This window comes from Sphaeramia orbicularis, chromosome 7, assembly GCF_902148855.1.
Source record: "Sphaeramia orbicularis chromosome 7, fSphaOr1.1, whole genome shotgun sequence".
Taxonomy (NCBI): Eukaryota; Metazoa; Chordata; class Actinopteri; order Kurtiformes; family Apogonidae; genus Sphaeramia; species Sphaeramia orbicularis.
This window is the reverse complement of record NC_043963.1, coordinates 46,678,451-46,693,096: the sequence shown is the minus strand read 5'-3', so window position 1 is coordinate 46,693,096 and position 14,646 is coordinate 46,678,451. Positions and strand designations below refer to the sequence as shown.

The 14,646-nt window shown below is 34.5% G+C and overlaps 1 long non-coding RNA gene across 1 annotated transcript; it reads left to right on the top strand.

The window, feature by feature from the left end:
- The first annotated feature begins 12,859 nt into the window (after nucleotides 1-12,859).
- Nucleotides 12,860-14,019, top strand: LOC115423107 (uncharacterized). The gene is made up of 3 exons (XR_003935907.1): nucleotides 12,860-12,870; nucleotides 13,379-13,382; nucleotides 13,681-14,019. It is a non-coding gene; the product is annotated as an uncharacterized LOC115423107 (long non-coding RNA).
- The last annotated feature ends 627 nt before the right edge of the window (nucleotides 14,020-14,646 follow it).

Below are 14,646 nucleotides of genomic sequence, written 5' to 3'. Positions count from 1 at the left end.
ATCATCACGACAGTCTTCAATCTGAACACTAAAAGCAGAGCTGTGTTCTCTGATGGTCACACCTTTTCTGAAAAACAAACTTTCTCTACTGTTTCTCAATAGTTACTCACTTACAGAGTACAGTAGAACTTCTGCTGGTACACTATTAATGATTTTAAATCTGTCCATTAATAGAAAATGAGAGATGTGACCTGATCATCTTTGTTATTTTGGTTAGATTTGTTCAATGTAGCATTTCGTATTTCCAGCAGATGAGGTCAAATACTTAGGCTGTTCAGTTACCACAAGCAACCGGTGCATTTTATTTACTTCACCCATAAAGACCCACTACTACTTTTGAGCCACTTTTCAAATCATTTTCTCTCTTTATTCAACATTTCTTAAGTGATTTATCACCATTTATGATAATTTTACCCTCTGTATTTTACTTTTTTTAGTTTAAATCATGTATTTTCCTGTATTTAATTCACTGATCATGTAGATGTTCATAAAAGCTCAAATTAAAGTTGTGGGTTATTATATCAAAAACAGAAAAAACGGAGGAAAAAGTCACTTTTTCAGTCAAATCTATCATTATCTGAACATAAAACAAGTGTGTCCATCCACTGTCATTGATCCAACTCCATGGGTTTTACTGGTGAATCAATGTTGTAGAAGACGACAGTGTTTCCATGGTAACTATGGAGTCTCTGAACGTCCAAATGGGTCATATCTGATGACAATGAAAAGATGACAAACTGTATTTTACACCAATTATTTGACAGGATTAGTGGATCAACATTTTAGATCTGTAGATGGTTTGGGTCTTTATAGGTTAAAGCCACAAGGGAGTTTGAATACAAAGCTTTAAATTCACGCACTATGTCAGGCCAAATACACATTTTCCAAATTCCTCCAAACATGCTGTCCAGCGCTACGTCAGCAGAACATTTATTTTCTCTGAGTTCTTTGAAGGAAGACATTGCCTGCCAATATGACTAACTTCCCTTGGTTGCTCTGACAACATTAGATCAACATAGTCGTTAAAGTATACTCCATCAGACACTAGAACACAGATGTGGCAGCACAAATAGTGGTACAGTGAAAATAGTCTTCGTGCCCCTGCAGAATGGGAGGTCCTTGAAGCTTGTGTTGTTGTCAAGACCACCCACACTATGACTGGCTTCTACAGCACTACTGCAAGCTCACTGTCGTCGTGATGCCTCATAAAGTATCTGGGAGAGGTAGTTTAGGAGGTGAAGCAAGAACAGGTTGAGAACATGCTGATGTCACAAATTAATACAAATCTGAATCATGTTTGGTGAAAGATTTCTACTAAATGTTTTCCCGTGCATGTCTCAAATGTTGCCTCGAATTCATTTGACTGCTTCATATAATTACCTGTAAATTTAGGACATGATTTGCCCATGAAAAATTTACCCATAAAAACCCAGATATCCACAAATGACCAAAAGAATGTACTGATCTAAAATGTATAACTTTAGAATCACTAATCCTATCAATATGTTGAAATATTTCAGGTAATATATATGTAAACACTGTCCTCTTCTACAACACTGATTCACCAATAAAACCCATGGAGTTTGATAAATGACAGTGGATAGAGACACTTCTTTTTACATTCAGGTAATGATAAACATACTGAAAAAGTCACTTTTTCAAGTTTTCTCTGTTTTTGGTAAAATAACCATCAAATGTAATCTCAGCATGATTAAAGTACATGATCAGTGCATCAAATATAGGAAAATACCTGATTTTCAATGAAAAACAACAAAATACAGAAGATAATTTTATGATATATGGTGATAAATTACTCAAGAAAGAGTGAAATAGAAAGAAAAATGAATGAAACAAGTGGTGCCAGGCACAACAAACCCCGCCCTTCAAATATATTGTAGCTTATTTTGGCATCAATTCAGCTGATGTCAGTATATCAATTGCCTCTATATATGTGCCAAGTTTGAAGTAAATTGAAACAAAATTGATGTTTTTATAGACGTGAAATTTCGCTCATTATAAGTATATGGGGGATAAAGATTTTAAAATTTCATTAAAAATTGGAACTTTGATCTACTTTTCCCAAAATGTAATCACATCTATTCTGGGTCACTGGCAATCTATAAACCCATTTTAGTATGAATTCAACCAATGGTTTTGCTGCTACAGACATTTGAAATTTTGCCCATTATAAGTAACTGGGGAAAAAAAAGGTTTAAAAAAATCTTTTAAAAAAATTTACTTTTTTGTACTTTTCCCAAAATGTATTGAGGTCTATTCTGGGTCACTAGCAATTTATAAACCCAATTTGGTATGAATTCAACCAATAGTTTTACTGCTATAGATATCTGAATTTTCGCCCATTATAATTAAATGTGGGGGTGTTAAAAATTCATAAAAAATTGAAACTTTGACCTACTTTTCCCAAAATGTAATCACATCTATTCTGGGTCACTGGCAATCTATAAACCCATTTTAGTATGAATTCAACCAATGGTTTTGCTGCTACAGACATTTGAAATTTCGCCCATTATAAGTAAATGGGGGAAAAAAAAGATTTAAAAATTCATTAAAAATTGGAACTTTGACCTACTTTTCCCAAAACGTAATCACATCTATTCTGGGTCACTGGCAATCTACAAACCCATTTTGGTATGAATTCAACCAATAGTTTTGCTGCTAAAGTGTTAACAAACAAAGAAACAAACAAACCGAACCAAAAACACTACCCCTTGCCTCCGCTTCGGGGGTGGGGTAAGAAAAGAAGCACAGGATCTTTATGGGTTAAGATTTCTGATAGAGGTTATGCATTGACATCACTTTCTCACTGGAAGCCAACCCATCAGTCGGACCGAGTGGCAAAACATGCTGCAACCTTGTAGGAAACAATGAAATTGGGAGAAAAACTAAACAGAAAAAATGAATGGTCCAGTAAAGGCAAGTTCTTTCAACAGCAATAATTACAGCTTGGCAGAGAACTAGTGGTCCACAGACACTGACGTATGGCCAGAATCAGGATTTATTTCTACCTGATTTCAACAAAGAGGAAATATAAAATCATGAAAACACCCAAGTTGAAATGCTTGTCTTACCTTTTTCCATATTAATTACAAAATGTTTAACCTACGCTATTACCCTTTGTCCAGCATAAAATTATAATATACCCTTATGAGGTTCAGCACAGTTAAATGGGTCAGGCAGCCTGTTATTATCAAGGTAACAAACAGTTCTTTGCCTTTAAGTTCAGTTAACTGGAAAACTAGACTATTTCCATGCATGAATTTGCTAGCACCTTATGGTAAAACATCCTTGCATTAACATCCATTCAGGTGAATCTCACATGTAGCTATAACCCAAGGTCTGACCACACAAAGGATGCACCACAGAATTCATTTTTATGTAATTTCTCAGGACACATTTTAACCCATAAAGACCCAAACATCCACCAGTGACCAAAACTACCCACTAATATAAACTGTTTAATACCTGTTGATCCACTAATCCTTTCAATCCATGTAAATAATTGGTGTAAAATACAGTTTGTCATCTTTTCATGGTCATCAGATATGACCCATTTGGACGTTCAGAGGCTCCGTAGTGACACAACATTAATTCACCAGTAAAACCCATAGAGTTTAAAAAATGACAGTGGATTGAATGTTTAGTTTATGTTCAGGTAATGATACATTTGACTGAAAAAGTCACTTTTTCTTCAGTTTACTCAGTTTCTGATATAACAAGCAGTGCCAGGCATAACAAACCCCGCCCCTCGCACATATTTTGCCCTTTATAAGTAAACGGGAGGATTTTAAAATTGCATATAAAATGTGAACTTTGACCTACTGTTCCCAAAATGTAACCAAGAACCATTCTGGATCACTGGCAATTTCTAAACCCAATTTGGTATGAATTCAACCAATTGTTTTGCTGCTACAGATATGTGAATTTTCATCCATTGTAATTTAATGGGTTTTTTTTTTTTTTTTAAATTCATAAAAAATTGAAACTTTGACCTACTTTTTCCAAAATGTAATGACATCTATTCTGGGTCACTGGCAATCTATAAACCCAATTTGGTATGAATTCAAGCCATAGTTTTGCTGCTACAGACATTTGAAGTTTTTCCCAGTATAAGTAAATGGCAAAAAAAAAAAAAAGATTTTAAAAAATCCTAAAAAAAAAACCTAACAACTTTTACGTACTTTTTCTAAAATGTATTGAGATCTATTCTACATCACTGGCAATCTACAAATCCAATTTGGTACGAATTCAACCAATAGTTTTGCTGCTGTAGTATTAACAAACAAACAAACAAACCGAACCAAAAACCATACCCCTTGCCTCCCCTTAGGGGGGGCGGGGTAATAACCCTCAACTATAATCTGAGCTTTCATGAACATCGGCATTATCAGTGAATTAAATATAAGAAAATACTTCATTTTCACTTACAAATGCATAATGCAGATTAAAATATTAGAATAAATGGTGATAAATCATGTAGAGGTTAAGTATAAAGGGGGAACAGTAGCTCTGGGTCTGAAAGGGTTCAGGTGGTCTGGGACACATTTGTCCAAATTATGCAAGTGATTCTATCCACTGTTTTAAGACAATTGAATTTAAAAAAAAAAAAATTCATATGAGGTGTTCCATTAAATCTAACATTCTTAGATAATTTCAGCTCCATGACAGATTACACAGGTGTGTTTCTGTTCACATCAGAAAACAGCTCTGCTCCACCTCCAGCTTGTTTGGGTTCCCATCAGGCCATTCTGCCACTCATTGGGTTTGTCCTTGTGCCCATCTGTAACTGCAGTGACTTCAGCCAGCTGGGATGTCAAGTACATCACCTCTATGGACTATGAATGTATTTAGTGCATTATGTGCATTTTGAAGAATTAGTGTTGATTAGTGGGGCCACCAGTGGTTTTGGACATTTTCAATACAAGTTGGAAAAAGAGCACAGCACACTGAAAAAAATGAAGGGAACTGGAAAAAATGTTAAAATCCCAGTCTCTGGAGTAATTTCTAGAAGTTCAGCTGGAATCAAATGCACTGTAATTCAAAGTATTATAATGTAACACTGGTGCTAAGAGCAGAAATGTATCATAGACCATAGTGTCCAAGGAAATCAGAATGTTACAGATAATTATCCATGCATGGAATAATCAGTAGAAGAGGTTCCTCTTACACTCTCAAAAACAGAGGTACGATTATCAGAACATTTATGTACCTATAAGTACATTTTTTAAGAATGTTCTCTCAAAAGTACAATATTGGTCTTTAGGAGGCCAGAACTGCACCTTTAGACTATGAAAAAGGCTCCAAAGTTATGGAAAGTACAAATGTGTACTATAAGGTTCCCTGCAGCATTAAAAATGTGTGTAGACCATGAGAACAGGCTGTAGGCTAGGAGAACTGAACAGTAGGACGAATTAGAGTTCAAACATTAGGCTTATTTATTATATATCATACTGTAATTACTCTATATTATATTTAATAATAATTTGTGTTTTAATTTAGTAGCCCAATTAGCTCAATGATAATAGCCTAATAATTTATTTATCTTATCAGAACCTCTGATTATTGCCATAATCTGTGTTTTATCCAGTTTTCATTCACACCTCCATGTCTTGATGTCGTAGCTTACCTATGCCGTGTTTTTTTTTTTTTTCTTAGTTAGGCCACCGGTTCAAACTTTAAACATCATGGCATTATCAACTATACAAGAGTTTTCTTTCTATGTAAAATACTCAAGGTACAAAAATGGACCATTTCCAAAGGTACAGAAATGTCTCTGAAAAAAGTACACCCCCAGCAACAAGCGCTTGTACCCTTTTAAGTACAAGCTGGTACCTCTGTTTTTGAGAGTGTAGAACAATTAAAAAATATATATCATTGCTGTCGGGTGGAAACCTTGTGAATCTGTTTTTGGTCTTTTTTTTTTTTTTTTGGTCATAAAACGATTCTATTGGTCAGTCTACACGTTGGCCTGACAGTTTTAAAAATATTTAACCAATGAAAAGTGTTGAAAACAGCTTGTGACTACATCTGTTAACTTCTTTCATTTATTCAGAATATACATCATTTTTTCAGTTTCCTGAAAAATAACCATTCTGGACATAAGAGGTTTCCACCTGACAGTGACAATATGTTATATTTGTGAAGCTTCCCTAAATGATAGGATTGGTTTTCATGAAAAGTGTACGAGGAAGAGTCCAAAAGTTCTCCGACAAATCTTATCATTTCAAAATGTGCGTCCACAGCCCCAGCAGTTCTACAAGGAAGGAATCTACAGATGGAAACATAGATCGCAGAAGTGTTTAGACTCTAATGGAGCTTATGTAGAAAAAATATTTTGCTATTTTGATAATTAAACATTTTTATTACATTTCATTAGCCATACATAAGTCATACTTTATGTGGACAAAAGTACTGGGACATGTTAAATTCAGGTGCTTCTTTTCTAACAGGGGTCTGGGATACAAAACAATAATGACAAATGTCATAATATAGTTTTATATTTTGATAAATATCATTTCATTGCATTGGTTAGTTTGATTTAAATTGTTATCTTTGCTTCCAAAATGCCCCAGAGATGGTTTTTACTTAAATTCTCTCAATTTTGATTTTGTTTTTCATGATTAGGATTTTAAATGTTCTATCTTTAAATATCTAAAATATTTTTTGTGCCCTGACCGTAAATGATAATTTTCTACCACAACTAACCATCTACTTTCTTCACATCTTCACAAGAAAAAACTTAAAAAGGAAATATTGTTGTTTATAAACTATATGGACAAAAATATCGGGACACATCATGTCTACACCTGTAAGATGTATGATGATTTGAGATACAGACATCAATATTAACCCTTTCATGCATGAATTATGAAAACCTTAATCAAGACTTTTTTTTTTCCTGAGTAATTCTTATTCCTCTTTGAGCATTAAAAAAAAAACAAAAAAAACAATGCAACTGAATTTTTGATTTTAGAAGCAAAAAAACATGCATTTACTGATATACTGTGTGAAAACTATGAAATAAAAACATGTTTAATGCTGCTAATCTGATGTTTTCTCACATTTTAACACACTCTAATACTAGTTATTACTCACTTCATGGAGATAATATGCAAAAAAAACAACAACTTTTTGTTTAAAAATGCAACGAAAAAACCCTGTTAATTACAGTCTAATGACGATAAGCAGTTTTTTTTTTTTACACTCAAACATGTTACTGCAGATCAGGTTTATCAAGAACAGGAATGTTACAGAAATGGTATTAATTGTAGTGTATTAGATGGTGCATAAGCGTCCACTGTGTTGGCTGACCTGGAACTAAAACAACAAAATCCATGAATATACAAGAGAACACTTTTGAACAGCTGTCCACTGTGGTGACCACTATGCATGAAAGGGTTAATAATCAATATGATATTTATCACAATATAAAACTATATTATGACATTTGTTATTATTGTTTTTTATCCCAGACCCCCGTTAGAAAAGGAACACCTGATTTCAATGTGTCCCAATACTTTTGTCCATATAGTGCAGGGGTGTCAAACTCATTTTAGTTCAGGGGCCACATTCAGCTAAATTTGATCTTCAGAGGGCCGAACCAGTAAAATAATAAAATAATAATAGATAAATAATGTCAACTCCGAACTTTTCTCGATGTTTAAGAGCGAAAAAAGTTAATTTACATTATGAAAAGGTTTACATCTACAAACTATCCTTTCAAACAATGTGAGTAACATGAACAAACTGGGGAAAAAAGAGTAATTTTAACAATATTCTGTCTCAGTTTATCATTTACACATTTACATTATAATACAAAAAATACACAAAACATTTAATAACAGGCAGAATCTTGTTAAAATTGTGCTTTCCTTAAGACATTTCAGGTTTTTTTTTTTTAATTTGTTGAGGTTATTTAAATTTTTTGCAAATTATACTTTGTTTTAGTGTAAATACATGATAATATTTATATTTACAAAGAGAAAAATTTGGAGTTGTCATTATTTATATGTTGTTATGATTGTATTTTACTGGTCCCGCCCACTTGAGATTGAATTAGTCTGAATGTAGAACCTGAACTGAAAGGGTTGTTAATATCTTAGTGTAATTTTTGCATTTCACAAATTCATCCCAGGGGCCGGACTGGACCCTTTGGCGGGCCGGATTTGGCCCCCGGGCCGCATGTTTGACACCTGCGATATAGTGTAAGACTAAAGCAGGGGTCACAAACTCATTTTCTTCCGGGGGCCACATTCAGCCCAATTTGACCTCCAGAGGGCCGGACCAATAAAATAATAACGGAATAACATAAATAATGACAACTCCAAATTTTTGTCTTTGTTTTAGTTTAAAGAACAAAAAAACATTAAATTATGAAAATACTTACTTTTAAAAACTACCCAAACAAAAAAAGATGTAAATAACCTGAAAAAAAAAAGAAATTTCTCAAGAAAAATACGTGCAATTTTTACAATATTCTGCTTCAATTTATCATTTCTACATGTGCATTATGGATTGGATCTACAAAGACACTAAGCACTTAGTAACAGGGAGAAAATAGTTAAAACTGTGCTGAATTTTCTTTAGACATTTCAGGGTGTTCATATTTGTTCAGCTTATTCACATTTTATTGTTACAGGATAGTTTGTAAATGTAAATATTTTCATCATTTAATGTTATTTTTTGCACTAAAACAAAGACAAAAATTTGAAATTGTTCATTCAAGATTTTTTGCTTAATTCAAGATGTTTTGCTAAATTTAAGATTTTTTTTTTCTTAATTGAAGATTTTTTTTTTGCTTAATTCTAATTTTTTCCTTAATTCAAGCTAAATGTTTTTTGCTTAATTCAATTCAAGACTGTGGAATTTTTGACTCTGCAAATTCATCCCACGGGCCGGATGGGAACCTTTGGCGGGCCGCATTTGGCCGCACGTTTGAGACCCCTGGACTAAAGCAATTATGCTATGAGGCTAACGATTTGTCTGAGAACTCGTACATTCCAGACTTTTTTGTCAGCTTTGCAGATCTACGTTCATTTAGGATTATTCCAGAACACAGATCAGATTCAGTTCCATGAGCCAAGCTTCTTCTCTCACATGTGAAACAGCAGATGTCTAGTAAAAGGTGAAAACACCGAACCAAAGTTGTCAGGAGCTTCAGGTCACAAGAAGGGGGAGGTCGATACCCACAATACTGACCCTCCTCCAATCTAACTGGATATTCTGTCACATGAAAAAAACCTCGCATTATTTTCTTTAAAACAATGATTATCAGTTAGCTGAGTGTTCTAATCATCTGAAAGTACTGAGGCTATGAGACGACAGCAGGAGGCATGTCTGCTGCTTTATTTTGGCACAAATCAAGTTCAATTGATCTACTGCTTTTCTCTTAATATTCTGCAAATTAACTCTTTCCTGGCAAATAAAAGGACTGGTGACAGAGCTGGTCATTTGTCAGTGAATGTCTGGAAATGGCAGCCCTTGTATTGGAAGTAAGTAGTGTTTTTCTGGGTTTGAGGTGGCCCTGTGGCGTACCACAGAAAACGGCTAATCTTCTTTTGATTTTCAGAGTTATGGCCTTACTCAACATAAAAACTTAAACCAATGCAAGACAGAGCCGACAGATAAACGTCTTTCCTGTGTGCTCTGAAGTACTGAAGAGGACGAACGAGAACACTGTGCACGCTAGGGACATTTGGAAGACGCGTTGCCCTTGCCATCAAAACTTCCGAACTGTGTCGACCCTGAACTTCAGTAGAAGCAGGAAGTGGAACTTTTCTGCTGCAGGAAGGTCCAAAAGTCTACGTGGATCTAAGTGAACTGAACCACATTCGAGATTTTCAGGAGATTTTTTTCTCAGTTGTTGACCCTCTCATATATCACAGCAGAGGAACGGGGTGGGGTGTGTGTGGGGGGGGGGGGGGGTTGACTGGTCTTTCCATTTTGTCTTCTGAGACCGAGCCAGAAAAGTGTGGATTCACAGTTGATGCTGGACAGGCCTGGCAGTGCTCTTTTGTTGCCTCAGGCAGATAATCTTTTGTAAATTTACTGTGACCTCTGTACTATTTAGTGTGTATATTGACAGCAAAATAACTTGCAACAGATACGTTCATGATCATTGTATTTTTACTCTGCGTGTGTGTGTGTGTGTGTGTGTGTGTGTTTTTATTGGCAGGTATGAATGTGTTGGTGTGAAAATGAATCAGCAAAATGAGCAGGAAAATACTGGCCAGATCCATACTGCATTTTGAAAAGATCATTCCTATAAATGGTTCCTCAGCATTTTCTGTGTTGTTCCTGACACAGTGCTCTGAATGTCGGTTCAAGTCCATTGGATTTTACTCATGTCCCTTTTCAGATTATTCTTTTGACTAATTGTTCTTTTTTGTTTGGGTGATAAATAATGAAGGTAAAAGACCTAGCTGTGATTACATTACAGTGGCCTTTCTAAATACTACTTATTAAAAAAGATAAACTTCTTCAGCTTCCCTAAACTCATCTTATTTCCACTAAGTTTAACTTAATTTTAAGAGCACTTTACTCTGTGAACCCAGTGACATCACCATCAAGTCAGAAAGGTCTGCACACTTACATGGTTTATTTGAGCTGGAAGTAAAATTATATGCCTTCACTGTGATGAAACACATTAGTCCTGGTGTTAACCCTCCAGTGTCCGGGTGCACTTTTTAGGCACACTTTGCACTTTGTGTTAAAAAACTTCATATTATTTTTCACAATTTAAATAAGATTAGAATTCAAAAGTTGTTCATTTTTGCATGATCTTTAAAATTCTGGCCACCAACTAAAATTTGCACATTGTAAACAGAAGAAAATTAAAAGACTAGCACCTGTCTCCCAAGTGTGCCAAAAGCGCACTATTTCTTCCATTATAACCTCTGTTTTTGATCCGTAAGCCATTAATATAAAAAATAAATCCTGCTTTTACTGATATCTGGGCTTCATTTGAGAGGTGAGGGTCCAAATGAATTTATTAACATTGTTAATGTTGCTGTTAATCACTGGCATATGCCAGACTGCAAAAATCAAATAATATGCAATCTAATTTTTATGCAGTATTTTGAAAAAACAAACATATTTTTTGTTTTTTGCATCAAAAAATGTAGGGACATCATGATGAAAAGAGATCGTTTAAAGGGTTAAAAAAAAATCTAAAATGAATGATTATTTGATATGTATGATTAGGGCTGACCTTGATTTACAAAAATAAAATAAAATTAGAGCAGAAAAATAAATGAATATATATTTAATAGTTTGATTTATAGGTGTGCATTTTACACACATGGTGACAGATGCTAGTATTTTTTAACATTTGACCTAGACAAAAATAATAATTCAAATTAACTAATGTTGGAGTTAATCATTGACATATTTTTGCAGGCTGCAAAAATCAAATAATATTTGATCCACTTTTTATGTAGTATATTGGAAAAAAAAAAAATTTTGTATTTTTTGCATCCAAAAAAATGGTTTGTTTACATTACAGACACGGCATTTAAAGGGTTAAAAAATGTGACAATTATTGAGTATTTGGTATTTTTATTTACAGCTCAAGTTGATGAAATAGAAAAAAGTGTAAAAGAATTAAAAACAAACTGTATGAAATTTTTTTTTGACATTATTCCACAGTAAGGGCAGTAAGGGCCTTGCTGGACAGGATACCGGAGAGTTACAGGGACTTTTTTTTTTTTTTTTTTTTTTACATACATTAACACTAGCATTGGCTCCAAGGAATTAAAACTCCAAAGTCAGACCAAAGACACTAAAGGCTAAAGATGAAAGATTTCAATATTAACTGTTGCACAGAAATATAACCATTAACCTGTGGTCAATTCAGAGCTGTTTTAACGGCATTATGGGCCCCTGGGCAGAGCAGTGTACTGGGGCCCCTATGCCAACTACTCACAGGAATTATTACTGGCCTGAAGTCAGAGGTCTGAAGTGAAAGACAGTTCAAACGATGCTACAAAGCTGATTTCAGTTTGGACAAAGAACCTTCTCTTGCATAGTTGGTCACCATGTTGAGCCGCATTATGTAATAAATTCCCGTAATGTAATAAAAGTTCAAAATGTAATAAGAATGTCACGTCATCTTGTAATAAAGCCTCATTATGTAATAAGTTGACGCATTTTGTAATAAACTACGTCAATGCATTTTGACACATTTTTATTTTTTTTAAAAAATGTAATAACATGGTTCATTATGTAATAACAATCCAAATTAATATAATTTCAGAGCAATTTAGAAGAAATTAGTCACAGGAGCTACAGGTAGTGTAATTAGAACTTTAACCACACAGTTTAAAGATGAAAATAAAAATGCGTCAAGTGCATTTTGTGATAAGTTTCTCAAATTTTAATAACTTACTACATAATGCAAAAAAATGTACTACATAATGCATTGAGGTAATTTATTACAAAATGCATCAGTTTATTACATAATGCGGCTTTATTACAAGATGCCGTGACATTCTTATTACATTTTGAATTTTTATTACATAATGGGAATTTATGACATAATGCAGCTCAACACACCATCATGCACATGAACACTCTGAGTGCACTGCAAATTATTTGGTTCTTATCAAGACAAAAACAAAACAAAACTTAGATTTGGAAGTGTTAGATAATTTATCTTGTTTTAAGAGTTAATTTCTTATTTTAAGTGTTCCTACATCTGTAGACATGCTCATTTCTAGATTTAACAATCTGAATCCAAGAAATCTTGTCAAGTGAAATGATCTTGCTGCATGGACAGATATTTCCTTTCTTTTAAGTATGTTTTTCCTCAGATTTAGTGTTTTTATCTTGTTTTTAGACACCCATTTTTGCAGTGTGCAATTTCAACATTGTTGAAAATTATCTTTCTATACAAATTCAAGTACAAAATAAAAAAAATCTGCCAAAAGTGACAGAAGAATTTTAGTATAAATTTGAAAAATCTGTAAAAATTCTTTTAAAAAGTTCAGTACAAAATAATACAATATTTATAAAAATGATTGAAAAATTCTAGTACAAAATAAAATATAAAATTAAAAATAATTGAAAAAAGCATAAAAGAACTTAAATTAGCAAAGAGTGAAGTAACTACACCCCTTTGATGGGCATGTATCATATATGATACGAGGTGCATTCAGGAGTTAACATACACAGATTAGCTTGGGGCCCCCTATGCTAATGCCCATTAGGCCCATGTGTTGAAACGGCCCTGGGCTAATTAGCTGGAGCTTCCATCAGGTTTATCACTCAGAGGCAACGGTGCCGGTTCCCTGACTTCACCGAACGCTCTCACAGTGTTTACGACAGTTAGCCTTGGGTAGATTTCTTAGCTGCGATGGTACAGGTTAGTCACACTTTGGTTTTTTTGGTAAAGAAGAAAATATAAGAAAACATGTGAGTTCAGTCCATGGTTTGGCTTCATAACAGACTGTAGAGCTGCAGTAACGTGTGTGTCAACACCTCAAACTGTCATGTGTCTCAAATAATGAACACTGAGTTAAAACTAGGTCTTATCAGGTGGTGTCATAATCTGCTGGTCTACGAATAAGGTGTTAAAGATGATCCCAGAGGTCGTCTGGTTGATATGGAACCAACAGTTTTCACAGATGTTTCTTTATTCAAGGAACTGAACCACTTCTTTCATAGGACCTCTTGATTCTGATCTCCTTTCGTGGACTCCAAGGCCTGGACATGGTTACACCCAAAGACTGAAATCTTGCATCTTTAGTCACAAAGTCATTGGTCAAATACTCATTCCAGGGGTAGAATGGATGTTTCCTTTGGAAATCTGTTAAAAGAGTGCTTCAGCTTCCCATTGGAATGGATGCCTGAGGGCACAGTGGTGCAAATAATGTAAATGGACTTTTTTTTTACCCTGTTAGTTACACTTTAAAGCAGCGGTTCTCAACTGGTCTGACTTCAGGACTCACTGTCAAACCTCAATTACAAGCCACGACCCAAACTGGTAAAAGTTAAACTTCTCTGTATTTAATGAAAAGCTGGTGTGTTTTGTACCTGAGATATTACAAAATACACAGCAGGAAAACACAGAAGTCGAGTTTAATGATAAACCAAACTGACCAGCAGGTGGTGATGATGAAGAGGGAAATATTCCCTTTGACACTAAATTAGGTACATTTGAACCAAAACTAAAAAGTGCACAAAGTTAAAAATTAAAAGTGCATTCAGTCACTTATTCCAGCATTAAACACACTGAGGTCCTCAGTGGAGGTAAAACCATGTCTGATGTCAGGCCTGAGCTTCTCCATGAAACTTTTGGGTCATCCTTTAAGCTGTGAAATGTTACAGCGCATTACCCCCACCTACTGTTGGAGAGTGTGAATGGGAGGTGCCCCCCTCCATAAAAAACAAACAGGACTGGTTTCTTAACAAAGACCCACAACCCACTGAGAATGGGTTTGCGACCCAATTTTGGGTCACAACCCACCAGTTGTACACTGCAAAAATCTAAATCTTACCGAGTGTATTTTTGTCATTTCTAGTCAAAATATCTCATCACACTTAAAGTATGACATAATCACCCAAAGAGTAACTTGTAACTGAGATATAAGGACTTATTTTTAGACAACAGATCTTGAAAATCTTATTTCA